The 12,643-nt window shown below is 37.4% G+C and overlaps 1 long non-coding RNA gene across 1 annotated transcript; it reads right to left on the bottom strand.

Annotated features, from left to right (window-relative positions):
- Window positions 1–3,722: 3,722 nt before the first annotated feature.
- On the bottom strand, window positions 3,723–11,017 carry LOC128207742 (uncharacterized). The gene is made up of 4 exons (XR_008256758.1): window positions 10,721–11,017; window positions 8,042–8,244; window positions 4,621–4,827; window positions 3,723–4,142 (listed from the first exon to the last, which is right to left on the bottom strand). It is a non-coding gene; the product is annotated as an uncharacterized LOC128207742 (long non-coding RNA).
- Window positions 11,018–12,643: the final 1,626 nt, after the last annotated feature.

Below are 12,643 nucleotides of genomic sequence, written 5' to 3'. Positions count from 1 at the left end.
AACCATACATATAAAAGAAATAAGAAGTGGCGTGTTGTTTACCATGACTTATCTTCCATGGGGTGTGTTAGACGGGGTTTTCTAGCACTGGCCACAAAAACGATGTTTTTTTTTAATATACTCACCCAGCCACACCAATACGCCCTCGCTCACTCTATTGAATATGCTTATGAAAACTAGTGTTTTCCGGATTTATTGCGTGGGTGCATCAGCACCAGCGCATACATTGTTGTTTTTAAACTGTCACTGGTGTAATGGGCTTGTGCATACGGTGTTTTAATCGCGCATGCGCCGTTCGTACCGTCAGCTCTCGGATAATTCCGTAACCAGTTCGTCACTAGACTGGTTCCTGTTCGAGTTTGCGATAGAAGATTAAGATTAGTAATACACTGAACAAAATTTCTAATTAGTCAGCCTAAAAAGATATAAATTGTTTGATTTTTTTTTAAATCCGGTATTAAATGTATAAATCATACTTAACCTATCGTATGCACTAATAAAATATTTAGTATTTGACCAAATGCACTCGAGTGTAACGATGTAACGAATTAGCCGTGTGCACCATTCGCGTGAAATTTTCTCGTGCACTCCTTGGTTTTCGTACATGGTGATTTACACTTGTTCAATTCACATTTTATGAACTGAAAAACATAACAAAATGGCAAGAATGACAAAAGAAGAGCGTGGTAGAGCGGATGGAATGGTTGCAGCTAGTTAATCTCTCAGACAGGTATGTTATCACATTTTTCATGACGTCATTTCTTTACCAAATTTATTGTGAATCATAATGCGGTGTTCATTTTATGACATGCTTAAAGTTTGACCTCTATATCAGGTAACCCGAACCCGAACATTCAACAGACAATTTCGGACAATTCAACATTATTTTGAGTCATTTGAGGCATTGTTTTCAACCTGCGACGTCGACGGCGAGGCAAACCTTGGCATAACATGGCAGAAATGCTACACCGCAGACTGTTTGTAACCGCCTCCGCGAGGTCGGTATCAGATCTAGACGACCAAGGTTGGTATCGTATTACTCCATCGGCATGATCAGTTGGTGTGGGCGCGACGTCACTTACGACTCACGCAAGCTGGTTGGTCAAATGTCCTTTTTGTTGACGAGACGAGAGTAAAGTTGCAACAAGCTGATGGGCGGGTGCGGGTCTACCGTCGCCGAGGGGAACGGAACCACGCGGAGTGTGTAGTTCAACAGGAAAGATTCGGTGGTGGCACCGTTATGTTTTTTTCAGGCATTTGCATGCAGACCAAAACGCCATTGGTCAGTGTACACGGTAATCTGAATGCACTTAGGTACCAAAAATGACATACTTAGACCTGTTATCCTGCCACACATAGCCGCCAATCGAGGTATGTTACTTGCCCAAGACAATGCGCCGTGTCATGCCGCAAGAGCAACGCAGCAATTGCTAACAAACAACAACATCCGAGTGATTCAATGGCCAGCAAGGAGTCCCCATAGAGCAGGTTTGGGACGCGCTCAAATGCTCCACAAGACAAGGGCCACAACCAGGTAATCTCGGACAATTTGTGCAGGTGGCGATGCATGCATTGAGTGGAATTATCCAGGGAACTATCCAAAGATACATTCGCTCCATGAGGTCGCGCTGTCGGGCAGTGATTGCTGCAAATCGGGGTCATACGAAATATTAAATAAATTGTGACTTTCTAAACTAACAGTGGTATTAAATGAGTTGGCACCGATCATTCACTTTTCAAATGAATTAAATAAAATGTTATGTTATTGTGTAAGACGAGTCGATCTTTGAATCGTGATAAAAAAAAACTTGTCCACTGTCGAATAGTTTTTGATTTATTGTCATTAAACTCATGTGACTAATTAGAAATTTTGTTCAGTGTATGTGAAGCTTTAAAAATATAAGGCAAATCAAAACCAGAGATTTTTTTTGAAATAACACTTTAAAAGGAAAATTGTCATTAATGCACGGTCGTTGAGCAAACTTTTCTTTTTTATTAAAATATTTTTACATGAAGAACAAATCACGAATGCGCAGAATGTATCTGTGAACCAGTCTATTTATCTGATTGGCCGGTAATGACCCGGATCAGATGCAAGCGTCTAGATGAGGGATATCGAGGTCAACACGCTGGCGGTTGGGGAGAGGAAGTTTTGTTCTTTTTACGTAGTGAATTAAATCAAAGCGCTGAAAGCTCTGCAAGACTGTCGGTGACGTAACTGAAGCAAGCAAACACTACCGCAAAGTTCTTTCAAATGAAACGTGATCAAATGATTTCATACAAATGATGAACACTCTTTAAGGTAGATGAAATAGGATAAATGTGATTATAATAAGCACAAATATATTGGCCCTACTTAATCATGTATCCAATGGCCTACAAGATTCTTAATTCAAATTTCCTAATTTTGAACCTCTTTAAATTAGTTAAATGCATATTCATTATGTTAAAATTGCTTCAATTTATGACGTCGCTTATAACAGTTTCAGTAAGCAATTACATTCCTTCATTTCATTAGGGTCTGTTGAAGCCAATGTCTTTAAAATGCAAATACAATACAAACTATACCCAAGATTCAAGGGACATAATAAAAATATAACTTTAAAATGATGCTCTTTCAAGCCTAAAAATGCCTCCCAGAACTTCTATCAACAGTCCACAAATTTGTGCTCGAGTTACTTTCTTTGATATAAAAGTGAAAACAAATCTGCATGGTGCTGTGGCATCATACCATGAAAAAAACTAATATCTTTAAATTTGTTTTCTAGTTTGTTTTTATTATAAAAGTGTTAATAAATATGCATGGTGCTGAAGAAAAAAAACTAATGTCTTAAATTTCAAACCTGCAGCATTAATTAGCGCCATGTTGTCAAGAATATCTGGACAATTGAATGAAATATGCATGGACCGAAATGACAGCTGGTTTTTTCATTGACAAAAGATGCCTTTGAGGCAGTTTTAAGATTATGCTATTCAAAGTATGAGGGTAGTTGGTACATTTTTCACTCATATTCAGATGATGGCTGATATTTGCTGATAAACATGTATCCTCTTAGCAGCAGGGAATAAGTAAATGACATAGTTTTAATGACCAATATTGGAGTTGTGACCTTGACCTCCAAATCCAAAGGGGTCATCTGCTGGTCACCCCAAACCTAAATTTCAAGTTTGAAGGCCATGGGTGCAGACTTTGTCGAGTTGACACACAGGCAAGCTTTTTGCGTTCAATGGTCTGTGACAAATCAATAGGGCTCACCTACTGGTCAGGCCCAACCCCAAAGTCAAGTTGTTCAAGGGCCATGGGTGCAGGCTTTGTCCAGTCATTATTAGTACAACCTTTTAGCATTCAAGGTCACTGTGACCTTGACTTTTGACCCAATGACCCCTTAAATCAATAGGATCTTCTAATAGTCAGACTTAGCCTCCATGTTGAGTTTGAGGGCCATAGGTGCAGGCATTGTCAACTTATCAGTCAGATGTATGGTTTGACACCTTCCTGTTCAAGGTCACTGTGACCTTTGACCATATTACCCCTAAAATCAAAAGGGGTCATCTACTGGTTAAACCAAACTTTCATGTCAAGTTTGACAATAGGTCTAGGAATTGTAGAGTTATCACCCGGAAAAGCTTTGGTCTACTGTCAGACAGATGGACGTAGCGGCAAACATGTGCAAAACAATATACTCCTCTTATTTGAAAGGGGCATAATAAATTGAAATTGATTAAATATTTTTGTTTATTATGTTAATTAACTTACACTACATACAACAAGTACCATTTTGATATTTTCGAATGCTCATTTGGGCATGTACATGGGTTTTAATCTGACTATGAACATGAAACTACATAGTGATGTTCCCTCCTATTAATTCTAAATTTAAATAACCATGAGAAAAAAAGAATGTTTTCACTGCACCATGAATAAATATGTCAAACAAAATAAATGTCAAGTTATTCAAGATTAATTTAACACTGTTCTTTTGATGATTTCCGTACATTCCTGACTGCAGGTTTTTCCCATTTTTCCACACAGTTATTTCATATTGGCCTTACAAGGTCAGATCTTGAGTTGGGTCTTCATTGCTGGACACTATCTCTTTATTTCCACAGAAAACACACTGGTGCAAGTTTCACTGCAACAACTGCAAAAAAAGTTATATTATATTCTAACTGAACTCTGCATCAATATTCAATTATTTTTTATTGGATTTAGGAAATGTCTTTGTTTTAAAGGGTTCATATAAATTAATGCATTTTTTTCAATTTAATGCATTAGCATGCTGGACTCTTTGACATTGATGGTTAAAACAAAGAAGGCATATGATTTGTGTACAGATTAAACATTATCAATTATAAATGTGTTCTTTAATTAATAGACAAGTGGCAACAATTTCCCCAGTTAAAAAAGCTTACATTTGTATATCTGCAGATTAATCATTTGCATTTCTTTTGCTTTGATCATTTAAGTCAAATGAGTTAGACATGACAATGCATTAAAATAAGAAATATATTTTTGGGCATCAATCTATAGTGTGTGCCTTCAATCTAGAAATAAATTTCTTCTCAACAGATGTTAAATTATAAAAAAATATATAAACCAAGATTTTGATTATGACATACCTGCATAGTTAGTGGTCTCCATAACTGCCCAGAAATGCTCCCTATGACAAACTAAGTGCTGGTGTATGGCTGGGTAATAGTGCTGCTCCAACCAATAGGGCAATTCTTCCTACAGGTGGACCAGCTCCTCAATATGGTTTCTGTCATGGCAGTGATAACAGTATGTAACATGCCCTTTTCTACTTTCCAGAGAATGAATCTTCCAATCTAAATTACAAATTTAAGAACAAATATATACATATATATGCACATGTAATGTTGTTAAAAACAAACCATTTAGATGCCACAAAACTATAAGATTTTAGGTGAAAATTGAGCCAAATCAAAACATTTAGTCATTTAAAGCTGCACTCTCACAGATTTACTGTTTTTACAACTTTTGTATTTTTTGTCTTGGAATGACCTATTTTTTTTGCTAAAATATCTGCAAACCAGTGATATAAGACTACTGACAAAATATTAGATTGCAGACTTCCATATTTCAGGTCGAAAACAAAGGTTTTATGGCTTAAAGCGTTACTAACGGTTTAAGAAAAATCCATAAATCATTTCAGGTCGAAAACAAAGGTTTTATTGCTTAAAGCGTTACTAACGGTTTAAGAAAAATGCATAAAACATTTTGAACTTAAATACAAACATTTTCTGACAAATTTATTGTCAGCAATCTTATATATGGTTAACATGCATTTTCACATAAATTGGCCCGTTCCAAGACAAAAAATAAATAAAGTAGTCAAAACATTCAATCTGTAAGAGTGCTGCACTCTCAGTCACAGATTGAAGGTTTTGACAACTTCTTTTACTTTTTGGCTTGGAATAAGCTAATGAAAAGCAGTATGAAAACTGATGAAATAAGACTGCTGACAAAAGATAAGATCATGTTTTTTATATTTACATTTGTAACTATTGGTTTTATGGTTAAAAGCTTTACTAACGCTTTACTAACAAGAGATGTTTGTCAAACATTATGCCCCCCCCCTGAGTGCCGTGTTGTCAGGATTATATGGACAATTGAATGAAATATGCATGGATCGAAATGACAGCTGATTTGTTGCCGTTAAGGCAGTTTTAAGATTATGACCATTAAAGTGTGAGGATAGAGTGTGTTATGACCATGACCTTTGACTCTATGAACTCAAAATCCAGAGTCATCAGCAGGTCACCAGAAACCTAAATGTCAAGTTCGAGGGCCATGGGTGCAGGCATTGTCAAGTTATCACACAGACAAGTTTTTTTTGTTCAAGGTCACTGTGACCTTGACCTTTGACCCAATGACCCCTTAAATCATAAGGGGTCATCTACAAGTCAGATGCAACTCTGAAGGCCATGGGTTTGAAGGCCATGGGTTCTGGCATTGTTGAGTTATCACTCGGACAACCTTTTACCATTCAAGATCACTGTGACCTTGACCTTTGGCTCTATGAATCCTAAAATCAATAAGGGTGATTTACTGATCAGGCTTAACATCCATGTCAAGTTTAATGATCATAGGTTCAGGCATTGTTGAGATATCAGTGGGAGAAGATTTGTTAACTTTTTTGCGTTAAAGGTTACTGTGACATTGACCTTGGCCTGATGACCCCCAAAGATGATAGGGGTCATCTACTGGGCAGGCCCAACCTTCATGTCAAGTTTGATGACCATAGGTCCAGGAATTGTCGAGGTCGCTTTCAAGGTCACTGTGACCTTGACCTTTGACCCCTAAAATCAATAGGGGTCATCTACTGGTCAGGCCCAACCTCCAAGTTAAGTTTGAGGGCCATGGGTGCAGGCATTGTCACGTTATCACTCGGACAACCTTTTAACATTCCAGGTCACTGTGACCTTGACCTTTGGCCAGATGACCCCAAAAAACCATAGGGGTCATCTCCTGGTCAGGCCAATTCTCCAAGTCAAGTTTGAGGGCCATGGGTGCAGGCATTGTTGAGTTATCACTCGGACAACCTTTTACCATTCAAGCTGACTGTGACCTTGACCTTTGGCCAGATGACCCCCAAAAACAAAAGGGGTCATGTACTGGTCAGGCCCAATTCCAAGTCAAGTTTGAGGGCCATGGGTGCAGGCATTGTCAAGTTATCACAAGGAAAACCTTTAACCATTCAAGGTGACTGTGACCTTGACCTTTGGCCCGATGACCCCCCAAAACAATAGGGGTCTTCTACTGGTCTGGCCCAACCTCCAATTCAATTATGAGGGCCATGGGTGCAGGCATTGTCGCATTATCACTCGGACAACCTTTTACCATTTAAGGTGACTGTGACCTTGACCTTTGGCCCGATGACCCCCAAAAACAATAGAGGTCATCTACTGGTCAGGCCCAACCTCCAATTCAATTATGAGGGCCATGGATGCCGGCATTGTTGAGTTATCACTCGGACAACCTTTTACCATTCAAGGTCACTGTGAACTTGACCTTTGACCCGATGAGCCCCAAAAACAATAGGGGTCAGCTTCTGGTCAGGCCCAACCTCCAAGTCAAGTTTGAGGGCCATGGGTGCAGGCATTGTCAAGTTATCACTCGGACGACCTTTTACCATTCAAGGTCACTGTGACCTTGACCTTTGGCCTGACGACCCCCCCAAAACAATAGGGGTCATCTACTGGTCAGGCCCAACCTCCATGTCAAGTTTGAGGGCCATGGGTGCAGGCATTGTTGAGTTATCACTCGGACAAGCTTTAAAATTATTTTACCATTAAAGGTCACTGTGACCTTGACCTTTGACCCGATGACCCCCAAAATCAATAGCGGTCATCTACTGATCAGGCCCAACCTTCATGTGAAGTTTGATGACCATACGTCCAGGAATTGTTGAGTTATCACTCGGACAAGCTTTGGTCTACCGACGGACCGACCGACCGACATACCGACATGCCTGTGCAAAGCAATATACCCCTCTTCTTCGAAGGGGGGCATAATAATGAGATTTTTGGCACAGAACATCATCTTTTGACCGTATTAAAATAAGAAAACAGCGTTCCAATATTTTCAGTTGTCTTTTTTGACCGAATTAATATAAGAAAGCAGCGATCCCCTTTTTCCAGCTGTCTGTTATGTCCAGTGTTCAGAAATTCGCATAAAATAATTCATTACAAGACCAAGAAATAAAAAAAGAGTTGGTAAAACAGACAATCTGTGAGAGTGCAGCTTAAACATATGATATGCATTATCAGCCAAGAGCAGACCTACTCACATCCTGGCTACACAACCAGTACATTCATCAGCTTTACTGATTTGAACCAGGCACATTTATATTGGTAGACTAGCATTTTACCATTCTGTGCTGGCCAGTAAAGTTCTCATTTGAATTAGAATTCAAAATGTATATACCTTTGTTCATTTTTTTTTGCCAACTCTGTTTCAACTAAACTTCCTAAATGAATGAGAACTTACAAAAAATAATTACAATATCTCAGTAAATACCTGCATTTATGTGTTTCTTGTGCAATCTGTCAGCTTTGGTAGGCTCATGTTTCATTTTGTCCACCTCAATACTTGTAATCTTCTAGTCTGATGTACTGCCATCCAATTTTTAAGTCAGGTCAGGCAGCCATTTCAGCTTTGTTCCAGTTGATTGTATCAGATGATGTTAACAATACTAGCCTTGTATCCAGGCACTTCTCAATCTGAAAGTTTACAAAAGAACATGGCCTGTGATATTTAATAAAAAAATCATAATTGTTTACTCCTGGATGATGGGTTCTAAAGTAAACCTTTGAGAAAAGATGCTACTGGTATGGTGCTTGAACCCACGACCATGTGAACACTTGCATGGAGATCTGTCAAACTGAGCAACTGATTTTTAGGCAGCTCCCAGCTTGGCTCTACAATTGACAGGTGCATTATACATTATAGAGACAATAAATCAAACACTTGAAGCACTAGTCCAAATAATAGTAACTTAACTGATCTTTTTACAAATTTTGAAATGGCATATCCTTCACATACATTTTTTTTTGTACCAAAAGTGGGTAGCTATTCCGATTGGGATTCCGGGTCAGATAATTATATATATATAATTACAAAATAAAAGCTGACGAATTATTATGAGTTTGATGAGTGTTTTTCTTCATTTCATACCGTCAAAACATAATGATATAAACTGTTATACATGAAGATCACCTGCAAGGCTGCGGTGCATAGATTTACATAGATGTAAAATGGTTGTGTTTAAATGCATTAAATGCTTTAAATGCTTGTTTTGTGAAAAAAATCTTTGCACTTAAATGGTAATAACTAAAATATGAATATAAACCTTTAATATCTATTTCAAACATATAATACTTATCTAACTACGATTTCAATATCTTTCAACCCCCACCCTGTTTTGCACAAACCCTATTAGACGTAAGGGATTGGAAGAATCCCATATAACACGTCTATTTTTTAGACTATTGAAGCATATATGTTCTTTTTTGATGGTTGAGACGTTTCAGGTTAAACAACAATTAAAAATGCGAAATAATTTTAGTGAATAATCAACTCTGAATTGAAAGTAACATGAAGATGTTGTAGTGAAGGATTTGCCACATAAATATATATACATTTTTTTTAATCGTAAAAAGAGTCCGTCAACGTACAAATATTTAGACTAAGAGATGTAGATCAGCTAGATGTACCTTCTAGTCCAAATAATTGTACGTTGACAGATTTTTTTACGATTTTTGATACAGCAAATCCTTCACGTACAAATTGTTTTGTACGAAAAGTGGGTAGTTATTCCGATCGGGATTCCGGGTTAAAGCATATTGCATCTATAACATATCATAAAAACAAGAAATATTACCAGATAATGTTAGTTTATATAAATTCCGCAACCAAAAAGTAATATCAAGCAAATAATTGAGTTTGATGGTTTTTTCTTCATTTCATTCTGTCAAAACATAACAATATATACATGAAGTAGTCCAAATAATTGTACGTTGACGGATTTTTTTTTTAGATTTTTGATATGGCAAATCCTTCACGTACAAATTGTTTAGTATCAAAAGTGGGTAGTTGTTCCGATCAGGATTCCGGGTTAAAGCATATAGCGTCTATAAAATATCATAAAAACAAGAAATATTACCAGATAATGTTATTTTATATTAGTTCCGTACACAAAAATTAAATATCCAACTTATAATAATGAGTTTGACGGCTTTTCTTCATTTCATTCTGTCAAAACATAACGATATATACATGAAGGGCACCTGCAAGGCTTTAGGGCACAGTTTTAAATCGCTCGGAACATTTCGGCCATGGCCGAGTTGTTACGATTGTATAACGAGGTCTATCTCGAAGCTTTGTCGGAGGAGGCCGAGTTATTACGATTGTATCGAGTTGTTCCCCTTCGCATAATTGTTGTCTGTGTCAGTCAACTTTCGTTTTATTAGAAAGGTAAACAACTTGTTTTAATGCAATAAATGCTTGTTTAGTGCAAAATAACATTTCACTTACATGGAAAAATATGAATATAACTCTTTATGATCAATTTCAACCATAAATTACTTCACTTAAAACAATTTCAATATTTTTAAAACACCCCCGTTTTTTGCAAATTCCCGTTTAGACGTTAGGGATTGGAAGAATCCCGTATAACACGTCTATTATTTTAGAGTAATACTTGAAGGGCACCTGCAAGGCTGCAGATCACAATTTTACAACAATCGGAACATTTCGGCCATCAATTGTTACAACTCGCCATCTTTGTTAAGCTTCGAGATAGTCAATCCCTGTTGGATACTGGCTGAGGTGTTCAGATTGTTCGGCCAAGGCCGAGTTATTACGATTGTATTATCTCAAAGCTTGTCGGAGGTGGCCGATTATTACGATTGGGTCAAGTTGTTCCACTTGGCATAATTGTTGTCTGTGTCAGTCAACTTTCCTTTTAATGAAAAGGTGAATTATGTGTTTTAATGCATTAAATGCTTGTTTTTTTGCAAAATAGCTTTGCACTTCCATGGTAAAATATGAATATAAATCTTTACTTTATTATCCATTTCAACCATAAAATACTTCACTTAATACAATTTCAATATTTTTGCACAAAACCGTTTAGACGTTAGGGATTGGAAGAATCCAGTATAACACGTCTATTATTTCAGACTAATGTACATGTACCTTCGTGTCCGAAATCGATCACTTCCTGGCAGCTCATTTCTGGATTGTCTCCATCTAAATTTAACATTTTTAGACGCATACATTGATGCCATTTTTGCTTCGATTGATGTTAAAGCAATAGCACTAAATACAGGTCGGTTATTTTGTAGAAGAACGTGTTCGAAGTAACATTCAATTTCATTTCCGCATAATCGCCGCCATATTGTGTATGACTTTAAAAACTACACCCTATAGTCCAAAATAACAATAGGCATAACGTTGACACACTGTGATAGGTATAATCCAAATAATTTACTCAAACAAATACAATAGTTCGATTGCTGCTGAAAAAAAATCATTTGAAACATAAAAGCTATTTCACAAAATATTACATGACATGAACTCTTTAACCGCGTATGATTTATTTCTTAATAGCTTTCATTCATAAAATAAGTTCTTTGCCGGGGTTTGCCGGGTCAGTCTTGAATGCCGGGATATGTGTGACGTCACACGGGGTGCAAACATGTGGTGTAGCTTACTATTGGATGTAGGGTAAAATGACTTCGTATGTAAATGCTATACTTTCATTATTTTTCATTATTTTGTTCAATAAAACTCACCAAATTTCAACGGTACAACTATACTAAGAGTAACACGCAATGTTTGTCATAAAAAAGGCAATAACGCGTTAAATACACATAAGCAGGTACTTGACGCCCCACATTCACGTAAGTAGTTCTGTTGCTACGCAGGTGGTGTGTATTAATATATTCATGTTCAATATGTCGTGTCAGGCGACTAGTCGCGTTTCTGAAATACCGCTCTCTAAAGTCTGTCGGCTTGCAGTCGACAGTCTAAAAACTATTGTTATTATATATTTATATCATATATTTTAAAAGCAGGTTTCGTGTCTTTCGAATTAAACAGTAGCACGTTTTTTGTTGCGTTATTTCTCCTTTCACTTTGAACACAACATCTGAAGGCTTTTCCAACTACGGCATTAAAACCAAGACTGTCGATGATAGCCGTCCAATGAAAACGCTTCATGCATTTAAGACAGTCGCGTGCGCGGTCAAGGTCAAAATTGCGAGAAGGGAAGGTGATTCGAATTGAAAGTAGAAATACCGCAACAAAACACGTTCGATTTGGATAAATACGCGTCTTACTCAACGAGTTCACAATGGTAGGGATGATATTTCAAGCTCCTCTGTGTAATGCATGCGCAAAGTTTGCATGTCAGTCTGTATTAAACGAGTTTTAGGGGTGGATTTTTCGTAGTTATTAAACCTCTAGATTTTTTTCGTAATAGGCGTTTTCATAGTCTAAAATAATACTGGTTATTTCAGTAGGAAATAACCAGTATTGCTTTAGACTATGAAAACGCCAATTACGAAAAAAATCTAGAGGTTTAAGAACTCAGTAGGAAATAACCACATTTATTTTGCGAGCTTTGTTTTTTCAGCGGGGATAATAATTGTAGCACCTTATGGGAGGTTACCTCTATCGGTAATGTGAATTAAGCTTTAAGAGTTATCCTACTGGCAAAAGTAATACGTCATTTAAGTGACGTCATAGACTAGTGTTTATCACGTGACCCAGTACTTTCTTTTTAATACCGATTCAAGCCGAACAAGACGTAAAATATTTTTCTCTTTGAAATCCAAAGTAATCGTCAGATATACGATACAATGAGGGGCAAAGGTGTAAGAAGAAGGAAACCATATGACTCTTTGGCAAATCTGGTGAACGAGAAACGGCAGGCAGCTAATTCCAGAAAGAAAACTGATGGGGACGTTGAACCTAGCGTGAAACCTGAAGTCGAACATGAACACGTGGTGTTGTCGTCGGGCCCTGCAGAGACTCCAGCAGGTATAGTGCGTTCTTGTTCAAATTCTGTTGATTTTGGCACTTTGGTAAGATAATTCACACCGCCACACCCAGAAT

This window comes from Mya arenaria, chromosome 11 (assembly GCF_026914265.1).
Source record: "Mya arenaria isolate MELC-2E11 chromosome 11, ASM2691426v1".
NCBI classification, from domain to species: domain Eukaryota; kingdom Metazoa; phylum Mollusca; class Bivalvia; order Myida; family Myidae; genus Mya; species Mya arenaria.
The sequence above is the reverse complement of the archived record's forward strand: the minus strand, read 5'-3'. Positions and strand labels throughout refer to the sequence as shown.